The sequence below is a fragment of the Gallus gallus genome, chromosome 6 (genome assembly GCF_016699485.2).
Source record: "Gallus gallus isolate bGalGal1 chromosome 6, bGalGal1.mat.broiler.GRCg7b, whole genome shotgun sequence".
NCBI classification, from domain to species: domain Eukaryota; kingdom Metazoa; phylum Chordata; class Aves; order Galliformes; family Phasianidae; genus Gallus; species Gallus gallus.
This window is the reverse complement of record NC_052537.1, coordinates 6,315,321-6,341,442: the sequence shown is the minus strand read 5'-3', so window position 1 is coordinate 6,341,442 and position 26,122 is coordinate 6,315,321. Positions and strand designations below refer to the sequence as shown.

General features: G+C 38.3%; 1 protein-coding gene across 1 annotated transcript in view; it reads right to left on the bottom strand.

Moving 5' to 3' along the window:
- PCDH15 (protocadherin related 15) overlaps positions 1–26,122 on the bottom strand; it is a 990,968-nt gene that overhangs the window by 952,737 nt on the left and 12,109 nt on the right. Inside the window, exon 2 of the mRNA XM_046942815.1 lies at positions 19,817–19,974. The gene's annotated coding sequence lies outside the window, so the exon portion shown is untranslated. The remainder of the gene's footprint in view (positions 1–19,816; positions 19,975–26,122) is intronic.

Here is a 26,122-nt window from a genome sequence, read left to right as displayed (position 1 = left end):
CAAGAGAAAACAAACCACCAACCAGCTTTACAACACATCGGTTTTAGAAAAGTAGGTCATTTTAGGAAATAAAAGCCTGCTTCCTCCAGTACTACTAAGACTGAAATATCATAAAGCAACTTGCCATTTGCTAACCTTAAATCAAGCAAAAAAATGGGCATGCTTTGAGTACGCCCCTTGGCACACTGGCATGCTGTCTTGCAGCATATGCAAAAAAATGTTCCTACCACCACTGAGTTGTTCATGGAATAATTATAAGTTGAAAATTATCTGCAAAATAAACTGGAGGAACAGCTAAGCTAATGGATAAAATTAATAAAATGAATTTGTTCAAGGAAAATTTAGGACCAAAAAAGAAGAAACAGCTCAAAGAAACTACTAACAAAGACCTATATGCCAGTACAAATCCAAGGGGAAAAGGAGCAGCAATTGCAGCATATACTGCTAGAGGAGCTCTTGGGAAGTGTAGTCAATACACTGCATCTATTACAGTGGGTAAGAACAAAAAAAAAAGATAATTGTTAATCCCCATTTCAGCACACATTAAATGTGCATCCCTCGTAAAAGGACGTAATTACATTACACTGATAAATTCAAATCTCTTCAACATAGCTCCAAGCAAATGCATGTGAATAGCTGGTTTCCAATGAGACTTGACAAGTGGAAAGCAGATGACATTGTGAAAGAGTGCAGTTCTCCCGTAAGCAATGCACTAGAAAAGCTGCAAGAGGTTTATGTTTCAGGTTTGGTAATTGTGCAAAATACATTCAACTGGCAATCCCATAAACAAAGATTACTGTCAGAATTAAGCAATGCTTTGCATCCTAGATTATTATTCATTCGATTTTAAAATGGCCTTTATTTTATAGGTTTTGACAGATAACTAACATTTTACCTAAATAATAATAGTAATTAGAAAAAACATAGTTGCCTGGATATTCTTCACCATGCTAGTGTCACAAGCTTGTTCTGCCCTTTAAGAAACCATTGCAGGTAGGACTTCAATCTTACCCAAGCACACAGAACACCCCAAAATTAGGCAAATACTCCAGGTCCTTATACCTTCTACGAACTTTTGACCCATCCTTTCATCTGTAAATAAGAAGCCAAAGAGCCTACTTCGTTCTCTATTGCAGAGATGTGAAAGTTAGCATTAAATCTTAAGTACAACGATATAACCTCACAGCCAGTGGTTTGTTCCAGTTAGTCTGTTCCTCAGCTATTTAGTTTATTTGGTTTGTTCCCTTAGCTATAGCTAGGACTATGAAGATACCTCTATGGAAGGACCTCAAAAATCCATTGCCTGCCCTCCTACAAAATAACATTAATTGCAAAATTGTATTACAATTTAAGAGTACCATCTAGTAGACAGTTTCCTTGATCTTCAAGAGCATACATTGGCCATCACTGACTAAAACACATAAAATAACAATGTTTCTCTAATAAATATCAAACAGTGACTCCCCACCTGCTAAGGGATTGCAAGGGGAGACTGCAGAAAAATCCTCTGGTGCACGATGAGTCTGACTTAAAACACGCTCCTGGCAGCAACAAGAGGCTGGATGAGTTCAGTCTGGCTGTCTTTGTTATTTCTTACTTATGGCCACCTTGGATCTTTGAAGAGAAACATCCCATCTCAAGAAGGTTGTTTCTGCCTACATAAGTAGGACATATGGAACTTAAAGCAAAGCTTCAACCTTCAGCAAAATACCTCAGCCAGACAAAAGTGCTGAACTTTTGAGACATGGGTTTCTCCACCTTTGGAAGTTTCAAATAGCCTTGTTTGAGACTTAAATATGCTTGATAAGCTCTGCAATCTCTAAGCAGCATCAGATTATGAGCAAAGAGCATCAGCATCAGTGCAGTTTTTAGACACCCCAATACCATAATCACAACTATTATCACTTCAGATAGCATCAGGAGTAGTTAGATTTGAGACCCAAAACAACAGACTTTGCACTGTATTTTTCATACTGTCTGAAACTCAGTCCTTTTGACTTGCTTAAGCGACTACTTCCACTTCTGTGAGGACATGTAAGTATCTCTTAGATTATTTCAGTAGACCCAAACAATCAATTTGCCATGTACATCATAAAGCTTTCCCTTTCTTCATTATGCTGATCTATTTTTTAAACTCTGCTAAGTTAGGCAGTAGGTAGTCACACGACTATCACTGCGCTCCTCCCTCCCCTCCCCTTTTTTGCCTTCGTAAGGGAAATTCCTTCACATCTTTGAGGAGCAAAACCATTTGTAAAAGTTCAGTCTATGCTCCCGTATTTACAAAAATAAATAAATAAATAAACAAACAAATAAGTAAAATGCCATCTATCATAAAGGACTAAGTGGACTATACACACATACATATGGGCTATTATCTTTTATGTCCTGGTTTGTTTCTTATCAGGCAGGCCCAATATCTTCTGGGCACTATTATTTGTTCTTCTGGCCTTGCACATCTTGACCAATATGGTGGTCTTCTATGACTGGCTGGGTAGATGAGGAGAGAGTACTGGACATTGCCTACCTTGGCTTCAAGCAAGGCTTTTGACATTGTCTCCCATAAAGTCCTCATGCGTAAGTTTAGGAAGTGTGGGCTAGATGCATAGAGAGAAAGGGGGATTGAGAATTGGATAACTGACAGAGCTCAGAGGGGCTCAGCGTCTAGATGGAGGACGGTAACCAGCAGTGTTCCCTAGAGGCTGGAGCTAGGTTCAGTCTTCTTCAATGTCTTCATCAACGACTTGTATGAAGGGATTGAATCTACCCTCAGCAAATTTACTGACCGTACCAAACTAGGAAGAGTGAGACCTCAACAGGCTGGAGAGCTGGGTAAAGAGGAACCTGACAAGGTTCAACAAGGGCAAGCGCAGAGTCCTCTACACCTGGGGAAGAATAACCACACACATCAGTACCAGTTAGGGGATGGAGAGAAACTCTGCAGAGAAGGACCTGGGTGTCCTGGTGGACAACAGGTTGGCCATTAGCCAGCAGTGTGCCCTTGTGACCAAGGAGGCCAACAGTATCCTGAGCCTAAGAGTTCTGAGACTGTTCAGCCTGAAGAAGACTGACAAAGGATCTTATCAATGCTTATCACTATCTGAAGGGCAGGAAAGAAGAAGATAGGGCCAGGCTCATTTCAGTGGTGCCCAGCAACAGGACAAGGGGCAACAGGAACAAGCAGGAACACAGAAAGACTCCATTACCTCAAGGGTGACTGTCCTGGTTTCAGCTGAGACAGTGTTCATAGCACACCAATGTTGTGGGAGCACAGATAGGACCACTCAGCAGGCCAGAGACACTGCCTCTATGGTGCAGCAACAAGGGTGTGGCAGAGCCAGGACAGCTGCCCAGAATTAGACAAGAGATTATTCCATACCAAGTGACATCATAGGGAAAGTCATAAAGCTGCCGGCAGTTGGCTGGGGGCTGGCTGTTGCTTGAGTGTTGATCTGCACGTGGTGAGTACTTTCATTCTGGATACACACATGTACATTGTTACTGCCACTTTTTTGTTTCCATTTTCCTTTTCTGTCATAGTAAATATTTTTAGTATGAATCTACAAGTTCTGTTTTGTTTCCATTCTTTCCCTCACCCCACAGTCACTGCATGGTGCTGAGCTGCTGCTGAGTTAAGCCACAACAGTGATGGCACACTGGAACAGGCTGCCCTGAGAGATTGTGGAGCCTCCTCTGGCAATATTCAAGCCCTGTCTGGATGCCTACCTGTGCAACCTGCTCTAGGGAATGTGCTTTAGAAGGCTGATGAAAAAGATGATCTCCAGAGGGCATTTCCAACCCCCACAATTCTGTGATGAATAATATACAGAAATCCAAATAAAATACATGACAACAGGTTTTACTGTTATTAAGGTTGAATTTCCTTGCTTGAATATTACAATGGGTTAGTTAGCTTATATCTTCCTAATAATGAGTGACAGATGAAGCCAGGAAGAAGGCTGTGAACATGGCTATTCAGAAGGGAACCTCGAGGACCAGCAGTCTAATCCAGAGTACTGTGAGAGGACCTGAGTCATGCTCATGCAGGATTCGAGCTTTTTGACTTTCAGCATCTGACATAGGAGTCAGAGTTAAAAGTACAGCCTCTTACAACCCACAGAGACTCCAGACCTCTGCTTTTAATCTACTGAGGTTACTGCAGGTGCGTCCCAGATAAGCCTGCAGGAGAAAAACACTCCATTTAAAGCTCTCCCCACGAGCTATCACACCTCACTTGTTTTGTTTGGGTTTTTTTTTCAGTGGATTTGGACAAGCATAATATGAAATTTCAAGTCCAAAGCTCACTTTTGTTTCACATGCCTGATGGCTCTGAAAATACTTGATTTTTTCTACACACCCTTGTTTTCATGTTTATACTGCATACGGAAATCATGTTTGAGTGTCAAAGGTGGCAGACTGTACTCCTGCCTGAATCCCAGCAGATCTGAGCAACAACACAATGTTCCCTTTCACTGGATGAAGACCAAGTGGAGGAAGAACAACTTAAGGAGCGAGTCCCACTGCCTCGCTGCAGTCAGAACAGCCTTCAAACACCAATGCCTGCCTTTCTACCTCACATTTTGCCTTGGGGTCTATGAGGATCCAGCTGTGTGTAGAAAAGAAGGGCTTTCTCATGTCTTGTCAAACTCCCTCAGCACTTCTCTTCATTTCCAGTTGGCGAACATGGCCCCTAATGCAGAACAAGACCTGTCCTGTGATCCCGTAGGCTCCCGTTAGCCAGCTGCCTGCCTACCAGCGGATGTGTTGGCTGATCTGTGCAGCACTTCCCATATGCAACAGTTGCCCTACTATACAACTGAGCATCTCCTGAACAATCTCTCCCCCACACCCCCCCAGTGTTTTGCTGCTCACATTTCACTTTCTAAACACCTCTCCAGGCCTCAACCCCAGGTCAACTTCAGAAACTAATTAGAAATGGTGAGGCCTCTCTATCCTCCCACAAGTGAATTTCAGTCATCCTCTGTTTACTTTAATAGGTTTTCTTTTCTTTTGTTTTGTTGGTTTTTTTGTTTTTGTTTTTTGTTTTTTTTGTCTAGATTATCGAAACGTCTGTTCATGTTTTGATCCATTACTTGGAAAATTAAGCAATTAAAACAGACAACATCTGTGGACAACGACCTATCAAACAGTTTCAGGAGCCAAAGTGTAAATTGAAGCCAACATCAAGAGCTGGAGGCTTAATATATCTGCAGTGGGGAGACGGGGGGAAGTAAAAGAGAGAGAAAGAGAACAGTCTTCAGAGAACCCAAACCTTCTGGCAAGTAGAAATGGGAAGATATTTATAGGTGTGATGAAGAACAAAGAAGAAACTATTACAGCAGCTTAGAAAAGGGATACATTCAGAAGACTAATTGTATTTTAATCTCTGCAGAACAACATACTCATTTAAGAAATACAGCATTACAGCAACGGAATGCTGATTTGACTTCAGTTTGTCACTGAATTTAAGCTATGTGATGCAAATGCTGAGGTATTTGGCATTTAAAAATGTTTTTGAGGAGCAAATGCAACATTACTCATGAACAAAGTCACCTCTTAAAACCAAATGTGATTTTGCATTACCTTTAGTAAGCAGCTAGGATGTAGACTGTTGGCAACTACTTTTATTTTTTAAGAAAAAGCTTTATTTCCTCTCTGCAAAATTAAGACGAAATTATTGGTTCTCATGGATCTTAATAAGAACTATATCAATATTTGATTTTTTTTGTATTAATAAATCCCTCTCCAAAATAACAGAAAAACTTGTAATAAGCGAGTTAATATACAACAAACAGAAAAGCATCTTGTGGAGTACAGCTTAATTTTTACTGAGGGGGGAAAAAATAAAGGTACAGAATGGTTTGGATGCTTAACTCAATCTACAAAATAAGAATATCAGACCAATCTTTCCTAGCTCTGGAGGGAGCTGAGTTTTGGTTGTTATTTTCACTCTGAAGGACTCAGCATGGCAGACATACTATTTACATTGCTTTTGTAAAAACCATTTACAAATGTGAGAGCTTCACACCAACTTGATTTGGACAGAAATTTCTACCCATCCTTATTTTACCAGCACGTTTTTGTGTTTTTTTTTTCATGTCTGACAGATGCTTGATTCAAACTAAAATTTCTAACACCTTACTTTGGATTCTGAGAGTGACTACAGACAGTCATCCTGGATGCATCTACTAACTCACTAAGACATCATGACTGAACACAAGGAAATGCAAGTATGTGCGGTCAAGACAACTGCAGAACTCCTGCTGATAAACCAATCTCTCTCATACGCTGGTATTTTGTATTTCCTTTCTTGTCTTGCTCACTCAATACATACATATATCTTCAAAACAAAATACAGGTAACATTCATTGCATCCCTTCTTAGCACTGCTGCTAGTCCTTTCTTGCTATATTGCAAACAGTAACTTTCATATAACTCCTTACTCTCAATACCACTGTGTGCACTGTGTAAAGAATACTAACAAAAAGATTGTTACAAACAAAACATGAATGGCAATGCATTTATGAAAGCACCTCAAGAAACAACAGAAAAATGGTGAACAACAGTCTTGTTAATAGTGAAGAACTCCCCTTCCAGCAGCTGACGAACATGTTGAAGTTAAAACACCCAGTGGAAGACCCTCCATACCAACAGGAAGGTGGCACCTGGCCTAGGTGAGTGCATCACAAACTCCATCCCATAAGAACAGACACATTTCCAAAACAAGAAAAAAAAATAGAAAAGAATATATAATGAATAGGAATATAAGACATGAGGAGACTGAAGAAAGCAAAATGCTGAAGCAAAGCCCTGTCCTGTAACAATTAATGACTTGCAAAGATACAGAAGGTCATTGCTGTCAGTCCAAAAAAACCCAGGGACGTGGCACAGACCTGACCACAAGCATCCCTTCCTCTCTGTGTTACACACAAGGAGTCCTCCCAGGCAGACCGCCAGGGCATACTTGTGAGAACTTATAAGTGATATTGATGAGAAAATGAACAAGAATGGGGAAAATCAATTTGTTTAGAAATTCTGTATAATAAAATCACTTTCCTTAAGTTCACACAGTTAGCTCTGTCATGATGGCTTACTTAAGGAACCATTAGATTCTATTTTGTATGTTAAAGTGCAAGAAAGTGAAATTTTCTCAGTGCCCTTGAGGCTTGCAAGAAACTGATAAACATTTACTTTTACAGTAAGAAATTAAGCTTTCAGAGTCTATTGTGTATTATATATTTGCTTTAATTGGTCTGATTTTAGCCTTCTTAAATTTTGTTTGATTTTTATATCTTGGACTTTTATTCGTTGCAGAGTTTCTCATAAAAATCTGCAAACGAATTACAAACTGTGGTTAATGAGGTACGTATAAACCTTCTTTTTTTTCTTTTATCATTCCTACCATCTGCTTTGGTCGTTTTATTATCAGCTCTAAGCTAATAATCTACCTACTTTATTTCCCATCTCACTTCGAAAAAAAAAAAAAGATGCAGAAATCCAGAAGAGTTTTTAACTGTGTTTTTTTTTTTTTCTGAGTTTTCCCTGCGTGCCTTGTGATCCAATCTGTGCTCTGCTCTCTTTCTCCATTATAGAATACTAATTCCCAATTAAAAAAAATAAAGATTAAAAAAAAACCCTAACACTAAACCCCACAAGAAAATGGCAGAGCAGTAACTGTAAGATTCCAATCAACTTATTTTATCCTGGCTCCCCGTTGTTATTAACCAAGAATTTCCTCCCCGCTATTCCTATCACATTCTTTATCTGATATTCCTTCTTTATTTGATACTCATTTGACTCAGAAAGCTGGCTACAGATTTCTACGTAAACATCAGCATGCACCACATCAGCTGGTGGATACCAGCAGACACAGTGATAAATTTAGCCTATCCAAAATAGAATGGGAAACATATCTCATTAGAATAAATAATCAAAGTCTTCAGAGTTAAGTCTACCTCTCATTACATTTTAATGTCAAAGCCACCTGCACAACAAGGCCATTCATTTCGAAGACTCTAGTTCTCAAACTGTCCTAAAATGTTTTAATGCTTATGTACCACAGCTCAGAAAATACAATATGTTCATAATTAAAATACAAAATAAACTGTATGTGATCTCAGAGATCTCCTCAGTTTAGGCTATTAATTTTGAAATGTGAAATGTACCGATTGCTCCAATGCTACAATAGGAACAGCACTGTGAGTAACCTGGTACAGACACATCAGCTGAGTAAAACTGCCCCTGAAAAACCCCAATCACACCCACAGCGAGTCTAACTGACGTTTCGTCTGTGTATGCCAAAGAGGAACTGAGTATATCATGCCTTCATTGCAACTTAGAAACTTTAATGTTGAAAGCAGATTCTAAATAAAGAGATACGGGGAAATAAAGCTGGTACCTGTTGTTAGAACAGACGAAAGCTATGAAGATAAAAGCAACTTCCCTGTATCTGTCAAAGATCCCACCAGTACCTGAAATTACTCTGGTCCCTTGTAACAAATCAACATTCAGATTCTTTTTAAATTTGTAATAGCCAAAACCTGGCTTATTTGGAAAAATTTGGAAAAGCTGCCCTAAAAAACACAGAAAAACCACATTCTTAATTATTATGTTCTTGTTATTATTATTACTATTTATAAAATGTACTTTATGAAATGTATCCTATCCTTTCCGTTCCCCTGTGTGCTCCATTTCTCTCCACTGCACTGGAGGAATGGTATAAACAGGACAAAAAATGCATATATGCCAAACCCAATTATGAACTAACTTTGCAGAAGGGTACAAGCTTTTCCTATCAGAAAAATCATCTGAGATTTCTTGTAACCTTGTAAGATTGGAGATAACCTTGTAAGATGGAGATATTCAAGACCCATTTGGATGCCTACCTGTGTTACCTATTGTAGGGAACCTGCTTTAGCAGGAGGTTGGACTCAATGATCTCTTGAAGACCCTTCCAACCACTGTGATCCTGTGATTCATGTCTGTCTAAGGCATGCTACATGATGCCTTAGAAGGGCAGCTGGTACACTCCCTGTTATGAGCCTGTGCATTTATATGCCTTAACCAGCTTTGATTTCCTACCTTTTTTGTGCTCTGACATACATCAGAGTACGTTGATAAGTAAACAGCATGTGAAGAAGACTGTCCAATTCCCATGTTTTCTAATTCGCTGTTTTATGTTTCAGAAAGAATGCCCACCTGAACAAATTGTGTTTATTTTTTAATTTACTCTTAATATGATCCTGTGATAAAGAGAAGTTTGTGATCCCAGGAACAGAAGCTAGAAACCTGGAAAAACAGATCTATGTACCTGATTCAGGCCACTTCGAAGTCTACAGAAAGACTGTGGACAACATTCATCTCTTCTAAGTGCAGTGATTTAAAAGTCATCTGGCCTAAGGTGCTCGCAGGGGCCTCCACAATCAAATACAATTCTGCCTTAGATTGTCATTTGTTGCATTCTGCGTGCACCAATCTCTTTCCCAGCTGATTATGAAGAGGACCCAGATGAGTGCTTTAGGTCAGGCATCCAACTTTTAAGACCTCTGTAGTCAAGCAACATCCACTGCTATTGACTAAAACGGGATAGGATTCAAACAGAAAGTGAAGCCACACAAATCTATGGCAACCAAGAGCCTTGATATTTGAATCTCCACCTTAGCCAATAAAGGCCATTACTTTTTGCCACAGATGAGCTTTCATTTAACAGAGTCCTAAAGCAGTATATTCCAGTCAAGGAAAGAATAAATCCAAAATAAATCAATCACAAAAAAAAAAAAAAAAAAAAAAGCAAGCAACTAATAGACACATTACCTGTATTTTTCCTCTTGAAGTCATTAACTTCTACTACTTCTTTTTCCTGACTAATCTACATTTCTATCATGTCAAGCAAAGGGGGCACACTTCGTAAACAAGGTCCATTGGGCTTTCTCCTGGCAGCTGTTAGGACACCTAGATAGGGCACTCACTCAAATTTATCAAGTAAATAATTACTGCACTTGTTTCATTTCATACTGATAAAATACTAAAAAGCTCAAGAGAGGACTAAAAAGAATGTTTAGTAAGTACATAGCACAGCACTGCAGGTAGCAGCTGTTACAGAACCTACCTCTATAAAGAATATACTTTTCTGTCCTTGCCTCTCTTCTGTCCATTTTCTAAGGTCTGCTGTACGCTGAAACATCTCAAGAACAAAGCTGTCACTTGTGTGATCCCATTCCACACCAGTTTTTCCTTGTTCCCAGCTACAGTTCTGTTCTACAGTTCCCATTAGTCCGTTTAATTTGCTTCCATTCAGATCAGCTTAAACCACAGCTGCGTCAATAAAGCCTTGGAAGCAGTTCAGAAGCAGTCTTTCTGCCATAACATTATTGGTAGTCACTGACAGCTTCAAAACTTCTCCCTTTTCTGGATATATGCCTACGTATATTAGTGAATCTGTATTAACATTTTAGTTCAGAAGAGGTGGTTTGAGGAGAGGACCCGCACTGCTCCATTTCAGTTTACATGAGGGTGAGGTCTCCAGTAATGCATGGACTGATTGCATTTTGGAGGTACACTAGATGAAGGGAAACATTTCCCAAACTGGAAACACTTGCCAAACTAGCTAATAATTCTTACTTCTTCAACCCAACCCCCGCATCACAACACCTGTTTATACCTCTGAGTTAGTTCTCTTACTTCCTCTTACTAATATTATTTACCATGGAGCTCAGTCTCTCCAGCCAAAGTAGTGGCAGCCAGAAAAGAGCAAGTACCTACACCCTAACTACACAGTACCTACTACAGGTACCATCATCTAAACTGCTAGGTTTAAAGGAGTGACCAATTCTCAAAGTAAAATAAGGTAAATTGAGTGAGGCCTAGGCAAAGTGTAAAGTGACAAGTAAGAAAATCTGTAATTTTAAAATATACTTCTTTTAATGTTTATCCACTTTAAAATATTAAAAGCATTAAAAAAATTCCCACCAGCAAAAAAAATTATAAATGGAATAGAAACCATAGCAACCACGTGAACCTAATGTTTAACCTCTCTGGTCCTGATTCACATAACTATAATTGTGTTAAATGCAATGCCCTTTGATTCAGAAATATCACCATTCCTGTAACAGAAAAAGTAATTAGCTGTGTATTTCCTTTTTAATTACTGAGAGACTTGAAAACGTGCAAAGGGAAGTATTAAGTTCGGTTTTTGTTGAGCTATTAAAGTAGTTAGAGAAATATATCACATAAAGAACACCACAGTAAAATCTAGTCCTTATAGCTTGGCTATGAACTGTGCTGTGAGATACCAAACATTGATATGTCTGCATATAAAGAAAAGCAAGTTAAAAAATACAAAAACAATAGCTCTAGACAGTTAATAATAAAAAAAACCAAACAGTATTTCCTTCTACCATTACTGTAGCATATGCCTCACGGTACCTGGTAACACTGGTTCAATCCATATAAACCTCAACACATCCTTGAAGACCCTATGCAGACTCAGGGTCTCATCTCACCTGATTAAAGAGGCCTACACTATAGATCTGAATACCCATCTGAATTACTCGTCTACAGATAACTCCGAAGTCCAATGTATCTACCTATTTAAACACAGCATGATGTGACACATTAGGACCGAGAAGCATAGATGTGGGCTGCTCCAAAAGTAATGCCTCCGGTTTTTTATTGTGTTGGCCCACAACATCAGAAGTGGATGTTGGCTATATGGCAGTAGAGACTGAACCTTCCCACCAATGTTCCATTACATTTTGTTGCTGTGTGACAAATGGCAGCAGAGGGGTAGTCTGACATGGAGATGAGGATGAAGCAAAGGAGTGCCACTGAATTCCTCCATGTGGAAAAAAACGGCATCCGCTGACATTACCTCATGCTGAGGGTTTATTGAGACCAATCAGTGGACGTCAGCACAGCGAGGTGGAGGGTGGTGTGTTGCAGCAGCAGCAACAGGGTCACGACAGGCAAACCACGTCCCAGCTGGTCACCCAGTGCTGTCATACCATAAAATGAACAAGTTCTCAATCAGCTCATCCACGCTAAATACATAATAGCATTTACTAGACGATTTTTGAGGTCCCAACCACCCCACGATTCTGTAACTGAGTTGAAAAATACTGTTTTGTAGTTGAGAATTTGCTCTCTCAAATAGTGACACTGTATTTTCTCTCTTTTAGAAATAAATAGGAAGCATCACTTTTGAAGCCACCTACATATTTCCCATCCTTTAACTATAATGGAACTGCAGACCATCAACTCTTCTATAAATATTTAGATTTGGGTAAGAAGTTCCTAACAAAACGGTGATTCCATTTTTTTTTTCCTGAATTGTTAACAATTTTCCTCCCACCACAGATATGCCAGTGGTGTCATTCTGACATGACTGTTAGGCTTTATGAGATTAGAAATCCTGCATGACTCAGGTAAATTTTTCAAAGAGATAAGTGGTACCATCAGATGAGTTACAGCAATTCACCGTAACTGATGCTCAGCCATCCAGACCGTGATTGTTTCTCAAACAAGTTACCTGTTACCTATGTGATCAAATGATTCTGAGTGGACACTTCTCTCACAGAAGACCGGTTTCATCAATGCAACCTATACTATTGCTTGAAATATTGCTTCTCCTAAATGCAGATCCTCTAATACTCTGGGTGATTGTAAAAATAAAATAGCTTCAAATTCGTCAGGCTACAGGCAGACACTGCTGCCATCAGTGTGATCTGCTAGTGTTTTGACCACTGGAGAGATGAGTCATGAGGAAGCTTTGTGTAAAGAATCATCTACTTAGGCACCACAGAAGTCTCAAATGGGAGAAGATACTAGAAGGGCTCAAAAAGCAGGAAGCAAAACCACAAAAATACCATGGCTGTGATTGTTTACTACTGAAGGTTATACTGAAGAGCAATACTGCTCTATTTGTGAGTGAAATAAAATTAGAAACTAGACATTTAGCACCAATAACATTCTTTGAGATGTTCTCCAACCAAATTCATTCGCCAAAGAAGTGGAAGGGGAAAAAAGACAACAGAAAACAAAACAAAACAAAAAAGAGAGAGAGAGAGAACAGAAGAGAGGAGTAAGGTTAATGAGGTATTTAAAATGAGAAATAGGACTTTGTGCTCCTACTTGCATTCTCTGAATTATTTTACAAATTATAATACATTGTATATCACAGCCCTAGGTTTCCAATTCTGAAATTACTCCCCTCTAACTGAAGATTTTACATCTGATCTTGGCAAGTTTGTCAACAAGGGAGAAAAAAAATCCAACATATTGAATGTCATTGACTACACCTAAAACCAAGAGGTTTCAGGTTGCTTCAACATACAAACCTTGCAAATGGAACACAGCTGCAACAGCAAAAATTAAAAAGAATCGAAAATACAGCCCTACTTCACTAGGTGCATAAACACAGCATATTAAGCAGATACACTATGACAAAGATCTTACAGTAAATGCTTTTGCATATGCATCAATGACAGCAATATTGTATACTCCTCTGTTTCTAACAAAGACAGCTTCACTGTCCCTAATCTCCAAATATGCTGCTGTCCTCTCTCTTGTTCTATAAAGAAAAAAGGAAATAATAGACTAGATAATTAGAGGTTAAGAATTTCTTTAATGAATCTTCAAGTTAAAACTTCAACAACAGGACACGGCGTGTAGAGCTCCAGAGCATATCAACAACTTTCCTACACTCAAGATCAGAAAAAACAGGGAACAGTAACAAAGTCAGCAGAAACAGTATTCTTCTGCATCATGAAGTTACCCTCACTCTAGGAAATACTCCCTCATTGTCTATATAGAATAAACATGGTCTAGTCACAAACAAGGCAGGTAACAAAAAGTGCTAAAAAGCTTGAATGAATCAGAAAGAATATATTTGCATGTATATTCCAGAAGCATTAGAGGAACAGGTGGCAGTACTAGAGCTTGGGTAAAGTTTGCAACGAGTACTGCAACTCATCTGTTGCCTGTAACAATTATTCTGTGTTTATCCATGGAGTGACCGAGTGTTTGCATCACTGTGAACTTTGTCTTTTGTAATAATTCAGTCCCTAATAATCTGGATGAGTTCTTCAAATGGATGGGTGAATCCCTCATGGATGTGCTCCACACATAGGTCTGTGTAGCCCATACGTTCTACTGAAGTTTTGTAAGTGGAGCCACGATACATATTTCAGCACATGCTTTAAGACAGTGTGTGTCATTTTGCAAGCAAGCCACCAGTGAGCACACAGAAAGAAGATGATGTTCTGTCAAAAGCCCTGAGCTGATTTACTTTCTTTTTAAGTCAACTCAATTCAATCATGATTCACACCTGCTGCTAAGACAACTGCATGTCACCTACTAGTGCACTGGTCAGAACAATTCGCACTCTGCATCTACAAGGTTTTCCTGATGAAAGCCTCTAGCAACCTGACAAAATCCAAGCAATACCAAAACAAAGCTTGGAAGAGGACTAAAGAGGGAGGTTAGAACTCCCCCCTGCTCATTCTACTGACCAGAATCCAACTGAATTTCTAGTAGTTTTTATTACACCGAGATGATCCAACTAGAGCAAAGCAAGAACACTGTCACGTATGTATAGCACTAGCCAAAGAACATCACTGATTAATGATGGCACCTATGACATATTCAATAGTGTAATTCACATCATTCCAATGACTCCATAAATAAGACTACAATTTGATAGAATACCAAGTTTTATCTTCTATTCCAGCTTTGGTTCAGTGAAACATTCATTTCGTTTATCAGCCTCAAATGCTGAAAATGAACTGTGTATTTCAACTTAATTGCAATTGCAGCCCTCACGGCTTTTTAAAATATATCTGAAAAAAAAACGCTCCTACATTAAGTTTTCATAAAATATTGGCATTTGTGAATAAATGGATTTATGATCTTTTTTTTTTTTAGAATTTAACTTAAAGCTTTGAAAGGGTTTCAGCCCAAGTCACCTCCCCACTGCTACATTTAAAGGTAATTCTTGGTTTCAGTACTACTTTACAGCATGTTCAATCTGACAAGTCTTCCATTTACAATGTACAAAGTGTGGTTATTCCACAATATGACACTGCCTATTAGAAATGAAAGAAATACAATTTATTCAAATTATATTATTAATTTACATCTACATATAGATTATTAACTGCTTCCAGCTTCTCAGTTGGGAAGAAAAGATAGGAAATGTTTTGATTTATGTAACAATTAGAGTAAACCCGGGGCTCTTTCTATATTTAAACTGTATCTCTTCTCTGAAGAGTGACTTCCAGACTTGCAGATTCCGTATTTCTCTCCTGAACACTGAGATAAGAAACACGTTGAATTCCCAATGCAAGCTCTTTTTTTTTAAGTCAATTTGAACCCCACAAAACCCATCAAAATCCAACTGGGCTAGTTAATTTCCACAATGCTAAAAACCCAAGGTAGATAAAAATTACATGATTAAAAAAAAAAAAATGCCTCTAGTTGCAGATTCTGGGAGTGTTTGACATCTGGATCTCCAACGACTTAAAAAGGAATTACTGTACTAAGTCATGAAAACAAAGAACATCTCTGCTTTATTTGAGAAGTGATATTTGGTTTTCTAATTCAAATTTTTACTCTAATTCCTTTTCGGATGCAATTTGCAAATAGAATCAGAGATTTGCGACAGAAGCAGGTAATTTCAGCAAGTGTGAGCAGAATAACAAAAGTTGTTTTTTTCTTACAGGCACTTATTCCACAAATGACCTTTCATCTTATTTATTAATGAAGATAAGAAAACTATCCAGATTATTTAAGATATAACTCCTATTTAGGTCTTTAAAGAAACAAATAAACAAAAACTCCAAAAGATTAATTAATTAATTACAGTACAGAAGATGTTTTCACTATTTCAGGAGATTATCTGACATGAGAAAGGTAGAAAGAAGCTCCTTCTCTCATTCTGACAGGCGGCCTCCACAATCACCCAATACCTAGTGGTCCCGAACCATCTTTCAGACAGGTTTTTCATCTCCCTCTTCAACTTTGCTGATATTTATTCCACTTTTTTTTTTTAATTATCAAAGCCATACAAAAACTCAACTGCATGCAGCCAGTGAGGGTGAGTGCCCTAAGCAGGCCATGCTTGTAGACTTCTGCCTGTCAGACCTTTTGACTCACGCTGTCCTACTCTCAGCATGCCCTGCAGCCTACTACTCTGACACAGAATCCATCTTTTTTTTGTGTGAAGATATTTTCTGTTCTATCTGCCATGTCTTTTTTCCAGGAACTAGAATAAAACAACTCAGTGACAGAATACTGGAGACTTGCAGAGATGTCCATACTTACTTTAGTCAGAAATGGGACGGGTAAATAAGGTATGATATTCAAGATGTTTTCATACTGCAGAGAAAGAGAACCTCTATTCCCTTTTTTTTTTTTTTTTTTTTGGTAAAAGTTATTTCCCTTTGCATTTAGCACACACAGTCAGTATGAATCATTTTGCCAATACACCATCTAAGATCACAGAAGAACTGTTCATCCCAGTATGATTTCGGACACAAAGAATGAAGATAGGTTGCAGGCAACTACTGCTAGCTCCCCATTCAAGATTTAAATATTGCCCTTCTCATCCTCAAGTATCAAGTAAAATGTTAGCTGTATTCATTATAGAGCACAGTTCTCTGACCTCTCAGCACCGGTCCTCCAGTCTGGTAGGATGGGGCCAAAAGAGTTGCTAGGAGATAACAATGAGCCGTATTATTCTACTGTGAGTGAAGGACAGTTTAATTGAAAAGTTGAATCTGTCTGCAATGAGGAGTGGTCCTCCTGGAGACAACAGCAGTCAAAGAGGACATTAAGAAGTGTAAGGTGGCTTAAACAACCAAAAGCAAGGTCACATTTTGCCCACTCCATTGCTTGTAGGAAATTAAATGTGTTGTAAAATTTTGGTGCCTATCTTAGTTTGTGTTTAACATCCTCTTTTCCCAGTATTTAAACTACAGAGAGGCTGGGCATTGCATATCTAACAGGACATCCACAGTTGACAAAGTAAGTGTGCTGTGGAGGTCTGTGATATAGGAAAGAACTGAATTTAGAAGGATCTATCACACTCAGACCTAAATGAGTCATGGTAATTAGTCATCTTCCTTTTGGAGTGCAGGGCCCAGAGACACTGTAGCACAGAATACTCTTGACAAGGTTTAATTTTGTGAGAAAAATTTTCTGGCAGTGACAATCTCAGGTTCAGCCCCAGATTTGAAAATTATGCAGACCCAGAATAAAGAGATAATTTAATGAAGATGCATTAAAATCTGAAGTATGTGAGAAATACCAATCAGAACTTTTAAACTGGATGCAGAGGCCTTCTTTGGTGTGACTTTTTCCAAATACAAGCAAGCCATTACTTATCCAGGCACAGAAAGCCCTCACCTCTAATTCTCAGTATCAGTGGGAAATCATATAATCACATAATAGAATCATAGAATGGCCTGGGTTGAAAAGGACCACAATGACCATCTAGTTCCAACCCCCTGCTATGTGCAGGGTCACCAACCACCAGACCGGGCTGCCCAGAGCCACATGCAGCCTGGCCCTGAATGCCTCCGGGGATGGGGCATCCACAGCCTCCTTGGGCAGCCTGTTCCAGTGCGTCACCACAACCAGAAAATAGTAAAAGAATACACAAAAAGAATAGCATTTGCTTTTTTGTTCCACTGATTATTTTTTGCAACTATTTTTACGTGCTAAAAGTTTGGTACAAATTGCTGTCCCTTGTGGGAACTTGTATAGCATTAGCCTGAAGTATTGAAACAGTTAGCTAAACATAAAGAAACTTCTCCAAACTTTCTGAAGAGAATAGCTTGCTATGTCTAGTAAAAAATAATAATAATAAAAAAGAACAAAACTCTTATCAGCCCTGCTGTGTACAACAGTAAATGCAAGCCTTGGGATAGTTCCAGGTAAGACAGCCATCTCCAAAAGAATATTTTTAATGGAACCTAATTGCTATAAAAACAAGCCTCGGTTCAACAGGAGACAATGTGTAACTAAAGCTATACTATAAAAATAAAATAAGAATAGAACAGCAAAAAAACCCAGGTATACTCCATAACTATTGCAGATTCAAAACAATAAATAACACTTGTAGCTTAAGTGAACTGCACTGTGTAGATAAAATAATTTACTGCTCTTACTTTTTCTCTGAAGTTCTATCCTTCTCATTTTAGTAGAAAGTAGCTTTCAAACATTTATTTACTCCAGAGCTCTGGGCAGCTTATGTAAAAGGATTTCATTGAAAAGCTAAAATATGTTGTTATACACCCAAGACCAATGCCTGAGATTACCAGCTTCTGTATATTTTTAAGAAACTGAAGGCTACTTTATAGTACTTGGTTGAACAACAACGAAAAACAGCCACAGCTGCAGGTGCTGTTATAATAAGGAGTTGCAAGGCAAATCAGCAGAGGAAATCCTAATATACATCACTGGAATGGAGAACAGTAGCTCTGGCACTAACCAGAACAGATGCAGAATTTGGAATTCTACGTTTGGAAAAACTGCAGAGGAAATAGTGCAGTAAGATTAGCTAATGTGATGTTCAAGCCAATATTTTGAGACTTTGCCCTGGACAGAAAGCAATTCACATGTAAGTTGATTATAGTACATTATTATTACACACTGAAGCCAACTGATATGAAGAACTGCAATTTTAAACACAAGGAGCACATAAAGTCACCGTTTAATTGTGCCATTCTATCAGTACTCATCTTACATCCACTGATTTTCAGTCTCGGGATCGCAGTTTAATGGCAGTTAGCAGTCCCATCTCTTCACTACTGATGGATTACAACAGACTACTAAACAGCAGCTTGCTCCACCTTGCACTTTGTTGACTTGATGTGTCAAGCAGCATCACTAACTAAGAAAATACCCATTCCAAAAGAAATCACATCTTGTTCCTCCTCATAGAGCTTAAATCTCCTTTTCTCAACTTCACCTCTGGCAAACCATAAGCTCCGCACCTGTCTGTAATCCTAACTAATTGAATAGTCAAAATAAAGTACACTGAAGATACTGTTTAAATACAGATACACTGATACTGTTTAAACCGGTATCAAAGAATTCTGTCAGTTATTTCCTAAGTTGCTATGCAATTTTTCTTCCCTCAAAGGTGAACTTCCAGAAACAGCGTCTAAACAAGAACTGCAGAGAGGTGCTAGGTTGCAAGAAATGCAATCAACGTTAAGAAACCATCCAAAGTTGATATTAGAGTTTTTTGTAGGATATTCTAGAGATATTAACACAGGTTTCTTGCAGTTTAAAAGCTGATAGTTATTCCTAAAAATGAAATATATATATATATATATTTTTTTTTTTACGTGTTTGTTTTCTGTACTACTTTCTTTGCTATTATAGTCAGTTAATTCTCTCTCATACATCAAAATGTAGTTTCTCCATTGCTGAACTACAGGTGTTTTCTGTGCAGAGCTTTGGCATCAAACCTTAAAACCTATTAACTTCAGGTGCTAACACTTTATGACATTTATATCAACTATACATCTCACAGATTCTGTAATAATAAAAACAAATATAGATTTTCCTTTTCATCAACTCGATTACTTGAATAGGGAAAAACATGCCCTATTTGCTCCATTGCTTCTAAAGCATATGCTTTCAACACGTTGTATACTCCAAGCAACATTCAAGAAAAAAGATATTAAATCAATACAAAACAGAGATTTAAAAGGAAATTTGAAAATAACTAAAGCTTCCAAGACAGAGCAAGTCAGTATTACTGCAGGATTAGGACATAAATCAATTTACAATGTCACATAACTTCTTCACTCACCATAGTTGATCTGCTGACAGTATTATTCAACATTCCTTTCTGAACAGGTGGGAGCAACTGTTCCAAAATGTGAAAATGTTCCTGAACATCTTAAGACAGTGAAAGAACAGCACTTCGTATCTCATACGATGGAGGGAAGATAACAATGGAGCCATTTCCTAATAAAAGTAGAGGAGAAATGATAAAGTTAATGAAGAAGTGCTGCACAGCCAGATAACAACAGAAAAATAAGAGTTAACAGGAATAAATTCTTCTGAGTGCATCACTTCTTGCCAGCATAGTTAGCAAAGGGACCAGAGAAGATTTAACATGAGGCAAAATGTCGTGTATTGCTTCAACATTGTGTTCAAATGAAGTCTGATGGTTTAAATTTGGACTACACGGCAGTAGAAACATTATTACAGAGATAAAATATCCATATGGAGTCTCAGAGTGTCCAACATGGAGTTTTCCTTAGGAACCCACAGTAATACTTCGGAAAGGATACACACAGAACAGTGGTACTGCAGATTCGGTTGAGAAAGAAATTTTGAATCCACAGAGGATTGCATGCAGTTCTTGATTCCTTCCAGAGTCATAAGCCAGAAGACAGCTTGATGAGCAAATGTTGAGGGATCAAAAGTCAGTGAGGTGAAAAAGTGTGTTAAATAAGCGAGAAAGCATAGAGTCTGTTATGACATTGAGCAGTTTATAAATAAAAGGTATTTACACTGAGATAATTCTGCACTTCAGTGTTAGAGGTAAAATGGATTAAGTGTCATTAGAATGAAAGATTACAACATCTGCTTGCAAATGTATATTAATATAAGATTACTGAAATCTCAAAATGCTTTTAATCTAAATAGTGAGACTTTAAAGGCCCCACAGAGTCTGTGCTGTTGCCTAAGGAATCTTTTCCAACTTAATTGTGTACCCTGTGCAGCATTCAAAGCTAAACTGTCCTATATAGAAAGGCTAAGGTATGTTAGCTTCTTAAACATTCTGATCACCCACAGTCTTTTCCAGGAGTTGCATGTCTACTCTATATCCAGAAAAGAGACTGAAGAGAATAAGAAGATCAGTCCTTTCATATCTTAATACAAGAGCTGATCATCTGTCTGGGACCCTGGGGTGGTGAGGGGAGGTAAGAAAGATATACACCTGAAAAAGATGGAAAAATTAAGGTAGAGGATGCTGATTTAGGAAGTAAATGAAAGGTAAGAGAGCAAAAGGGCTGAGCCCTAATTATTGTGAAGCTAAGAGGAAAGTGAAAGCCAGATCAGCTGTTGTCATTTCTTTATGGTCTCCCAAAGCACAACAAAGGGCACAAGGTGGGTAACCTCCACAAATCAAGTGCATCTGAATCCTCACGCCATCTTCTATTTACAAACCGAAAGTTTTCCACTGCATGTCTACATAATACTAAAGCCACACCTAGCTATTACATATTCATACAATTGATGTATATACAAGGTTACACAAACATAATTTGAGTCCTCTGTGCACACACAAATGACTTCAGTGGTTGTTTGGGGAGGTGTCCCCCTACTCAATTTAACCATATTTGGGCACAGTTTTTTTAACTGTTAGGTTACTGTTTTGGATTCATACCCCTGTTTGGAGGATTTTGCTCTTATTGCAGAAGTCTTGTAATCGTAAATATATTTATCATAGATAAGCAATACATCTGGAAGTAACTATAACTTTGAGCAAGCAAAATGGCAGTTATTCAAGGATACTTCTCTTATAAAGCAGTACATCTTGAAGTTATAAGGAAAAGTATAACTGAGAGCAAAAAAATGGCAAATAATGAGTTCTGAGACATCACAGTTGTGATTGGTGGTTAAAGAGCACATTAAAGATATACAGAACTCTTACATTCAGAAGCTCTTCAAAAAGTTTTGGTGAAGAACACAGTTTTGCAACTAACTGCTGCATTTCTGGAAACCATCTTCAAAACAATCCTTCTGAAATTACAGAAGGGTAAGCGTTGACTGGCACATCACGTTGAGTCATCTTTGCATATTTTAATAGCATTCCTTCAAACAGTCCTTGGGTTCCACTGCTACATTACACGGCCCATGCTGTCTGGAAATTATGGAAATAGAGCCTGTGGCCCATGTCTCACATGTACTGCTGCTAAATTAAGTTCTTCATGACTTATTGTTTGCTTTAAAAAAAGAGAAGAAGGAAAAACTGTGGTGTTCCTTTTTTCCTTCTTCTCTGTTTAGGGGAAAGATGATTTTAAAATAAGCTTTTATGTGGTTATGTTCTAGAAAATCTAATTTCAGAACTGCAAACTGTTTTTACTACAGCTGTTCAACATTAAAGACTTCGTGTTTAAAGGATTATATTCGTAAGAGCACATTGCATATAATCACAGATATCAAATGTAACTGTCTCATGCTACTTTCCTACAAGTATTTACTGAACTGCATTTTGTGCCTCAATATGGGATTACCAGATTCCAATAGGATTATATCTTTAAAAAAAAAAAAATCCTTAAATTGTTTAATATTAATATAGGAACTGGGTAAAAAAAAAAGGCAAAGAGCAGAATGCAAACTTAATGGATGGGATAAAAGGCAAAGAGCAGAATGCAAACTTAATGGATGGGATTAAGCTCAGTTGAAGAAATCTCCTAGCAGAAAGTACTGCTGGCCATCAGAATGCTGTTCCCGCAGTACCATCATGTTATAGGCATAATGCAGGAAAACACAAGTGTTACCCTGATAAACTCAAGGCTTCCATAAATTGTTATGTTGCCAACAGATGCGAAGGTGTCTTGGCACTGTTGGCACTGCATGTACCAGCCACGTGCTCAGCAGCATCCTATCTGCAGCTGTTATTGCCATCTTAGCTTTGACAAGCAGAGGAGATCTTAGAATGAATTAATACTGGTTCAAACAAACAGAAGAACTACACTCATAGAATGCCTTCTTATGATGTTTTTGATGGGTATAGGATTTCACTACCCATAAACTGCCCACAGCCAGGTATCACCGTTATTCGGACTGAGGCTGAAAAACAATTTTTCTTAAAATAAATTCAGATCAGTTCAGATCCGAACACCCTCCCCACGTACCAACAAGATCTGGAAGTCGACTCCCTCTGTTATTTTGTTGCCAGCTTTCATGGAAGGCGTTATTTTCCTTTAAAACAGAAAATTAGGGCGCCCTGTAGTAGAAGAACATTTTTGCAATTCTGGCCTCAGACGCCGGCAAACAGGAGGCCAAAATAATTCACATAAATCAATTTGTTCTCAATACCAGATAACTCTTCATCAGCGTATCAGCGTGGTGGTTCCTTCTTTCCATCCCAGTTTCTTTCATAAACAAAGGCAAAACAAACACGTCAAAAAACTGGGATTAGTTTAGGCTAGGAAAGATTTTCTCTGCCAACTGAAACCGTTCAGTAGTATTGATCTAAATTCACAAGTTGTTTTGGGAAAATGAAAAGCTCCATTTGAAGCCAGTTTGCCTGAACAAAACTGACCAGGTTCCAATGAGGAAACCTTTGAAAAATCCCTCCCTTTTGGCACAGCAGTAAGAGATATGGAGTCAGTACTGCTGCTTTCTAGTCTCCTTAACATACAGGACTGCAGCAAATATAACAAAAGATAGAGAAAAACAACATGGATGGCCACAGATATGGAACAACTGCTATTTTAAGAGCAACTACCTAAATTGCCACTCAGCAGCATGAAGGAAAACAATGAAGAATATCAAAAAGGTCAATAAAGCTAAGGTAGTGGACAGAAGGTCAAGAGGAAATCATTATTCACCATTTCTCAAATATGTGAACTATGAGACACCCGATGTAATTACTGTAAATGAAAGTAAAATTAACTGCCTTTTCATACAACACTATTAAGATCACGAAAGTCTTTGTCAGGGAAGGCAGGAATGCAAGTAGGCACAAAATGAATCAGACACTGGACAGATCTGTCCACCTCTATGAGTCATGACAGCTGAAGTACTGAGGTCATTAAATGCCAAAACCTGGGAACAGCCCATCACTCTCCACCCGACCTTGCCAAGATTCTTTCAACACATGCCATGGGCAACACACTGGATGAAGTGATCTTAGGGGTGCCCAGCAACAAAGCAATCTTCCATAAATTAAAATAACAGTTGAATAAAAGCTTCAGCAAATCAGTAGTGCTGCTTCCAGCAATATTTTGCTCTTTTTAAAGGTCATGATATATTAAGCGAATGTATTTCTCATTTTCTGAAACATATACAAAAGTTCCCAATTATTAAGTTACCACTCATGCTACTTTTATCTTGCATTTACTTAACAAAGGGTTGAGGTGAGAGATCTATTTGAGCTAATGTATTATTTCCACATAAGTTGAACTTAAAGGATACCAAAACACTCCCAATATTAGATTTTTTGAAACCACCTGCCGATTTCATAGACTTCTTTGTAGCGTACACCCTTGTGGAATTAATGTAGTCATTGCCACCTCCTGTTACACACAGAGACCTCAGAAGTGACTGAAACAAGGGCAACTAATGCATAATGCGCTGCAGCAATAAGTAGATACTGTGCAGCTGGGAAGCGGGCAAAAGTCACTCAGGAGTTTCAAGTAATTTGTCTTCATTTTGCAGTCCTATGCAACATACATAAAAGCTATACTATTAACTGCAAGGGAAATGGATGTTATGCATATATTTTGTGTAATGGAAAAGACAAAATACAACCCAGGTTGTTTCAGTAAAAACTTGTGCTTGCCCAAAGTCAACAGAATTTCCACTGAGACAACCAAACCCTTCAGATCCAGCTGAAGTCAAGCAACGCAATTAATTCAATTCAAGTCAAACAAAAGGATAGGCATTGTGTCTTCTGTTAAAAAAAAGCATTTCTGGTTTAAATACATAACAATGAAGCCAGTAGTAATGTGAACCTAAGCAGACAACTGTATGCAAGCTCATTCCTAGTCAGCTGAGCACATCAAATACTAAAAGTAAAACTCTGCTGTATTGGAATTTAGAAACCAAAGTTGGGCACTTGTGTAAATACTTTACTAAATCAGGAAACAAATTGTGATTTTAAACCTAAATTCAGCAAGCACTTATTTTATTCTCCTGTTCAAGCTTAAAATATTCTTCTTGAGAGATATAATGCACAGTCACTGTTGGAAGTACTAGACCAGATCTGCTTCATATGGATAATGAAGTCAGTAAAATCAAAAAAATAGTAATATAAAAGCAATGTTAACATAATGTCTCCATTCTTCCAGAAATGATGGCGCTTGCTTTTTTTTTTTTAAGAAGAATGCAGTCTATTAAAAATATATTAATATTAAGTAATCAGACATAAATTTAAAAAGGAATACTTTAATACAGACCATTATTTCAATTTCACAGTAATTTGTTTGAGAAACGTTCCTAATTAATTTAACATTCATTTTTAATTGCTCAAAGATTAAATGGATTCATCTCCCTTTTACTGCAAAAGTTTAAATGAATAGTTTTAAATGTCCTTCATATTTACGGCAAGCTATTTTGTCAGTTTATTTTAGCTCAGGAAAAAAGTCCTTTTACGTCTACAGGGAAGACAGTAAACGAAACTCGTGAAAGAAATGAGAACAGAACTGTGCAAACAGGTTATTTGTGTGTTTTTGATGGTTTGCTGTTTGTTCACTGAGGTTGGATCCATTTGGCCCAATCCCAGCTCAAGAACAGACACCCAGAGCAGGGTGCCCAGGTACACATACAGAGAGCTTTTGAAAATCTTCAAGGAAGAGATTCCATAACTTCTGTCACAACCCACATAGCACAGACACAACTGCTTCCTGATGTTTATATAAACTTCCTGTATTCCAATTGGCGCCCACAGCCTCTTGACCTCGCACTAGGCACCACCAGTAAGACCCAAGCTCCATCCCCTTTGCATCCTCACTCCAGCTATTAACAGACATTTCTAAGTGTTCCCCAAAGCCTCCTCTTTTTCAGACTGAACAGTCCCAGACATCTCAGCCTGTCCTCCAGGCCCTTCATCATCTTGGTGGCCATACCCTGGCTCTTTCCTGTATCACAGAATGGCTTGGGTTGGAGAGGAACTCAAGGATCATCAAGCTCCAACCCCTTGCTCAAGGCAGAGTTACCAACTGCTAGATCGTGCACTAGATCAGATTGCCCAGGGCCCCATCCAACCTGTCCTTAAACATCTCCAGAGATAGAACATGTGAAGATCACTCTTCTACTGGGAGGCCCACAACAACAGATGCATGTTCATCATATGTGAGGCTTATAAAGAAGAGTGATTCAGCATATCTCGCTTGACAGATGCCTTCCCTCCCTCTCATTTTTCCACCAACAC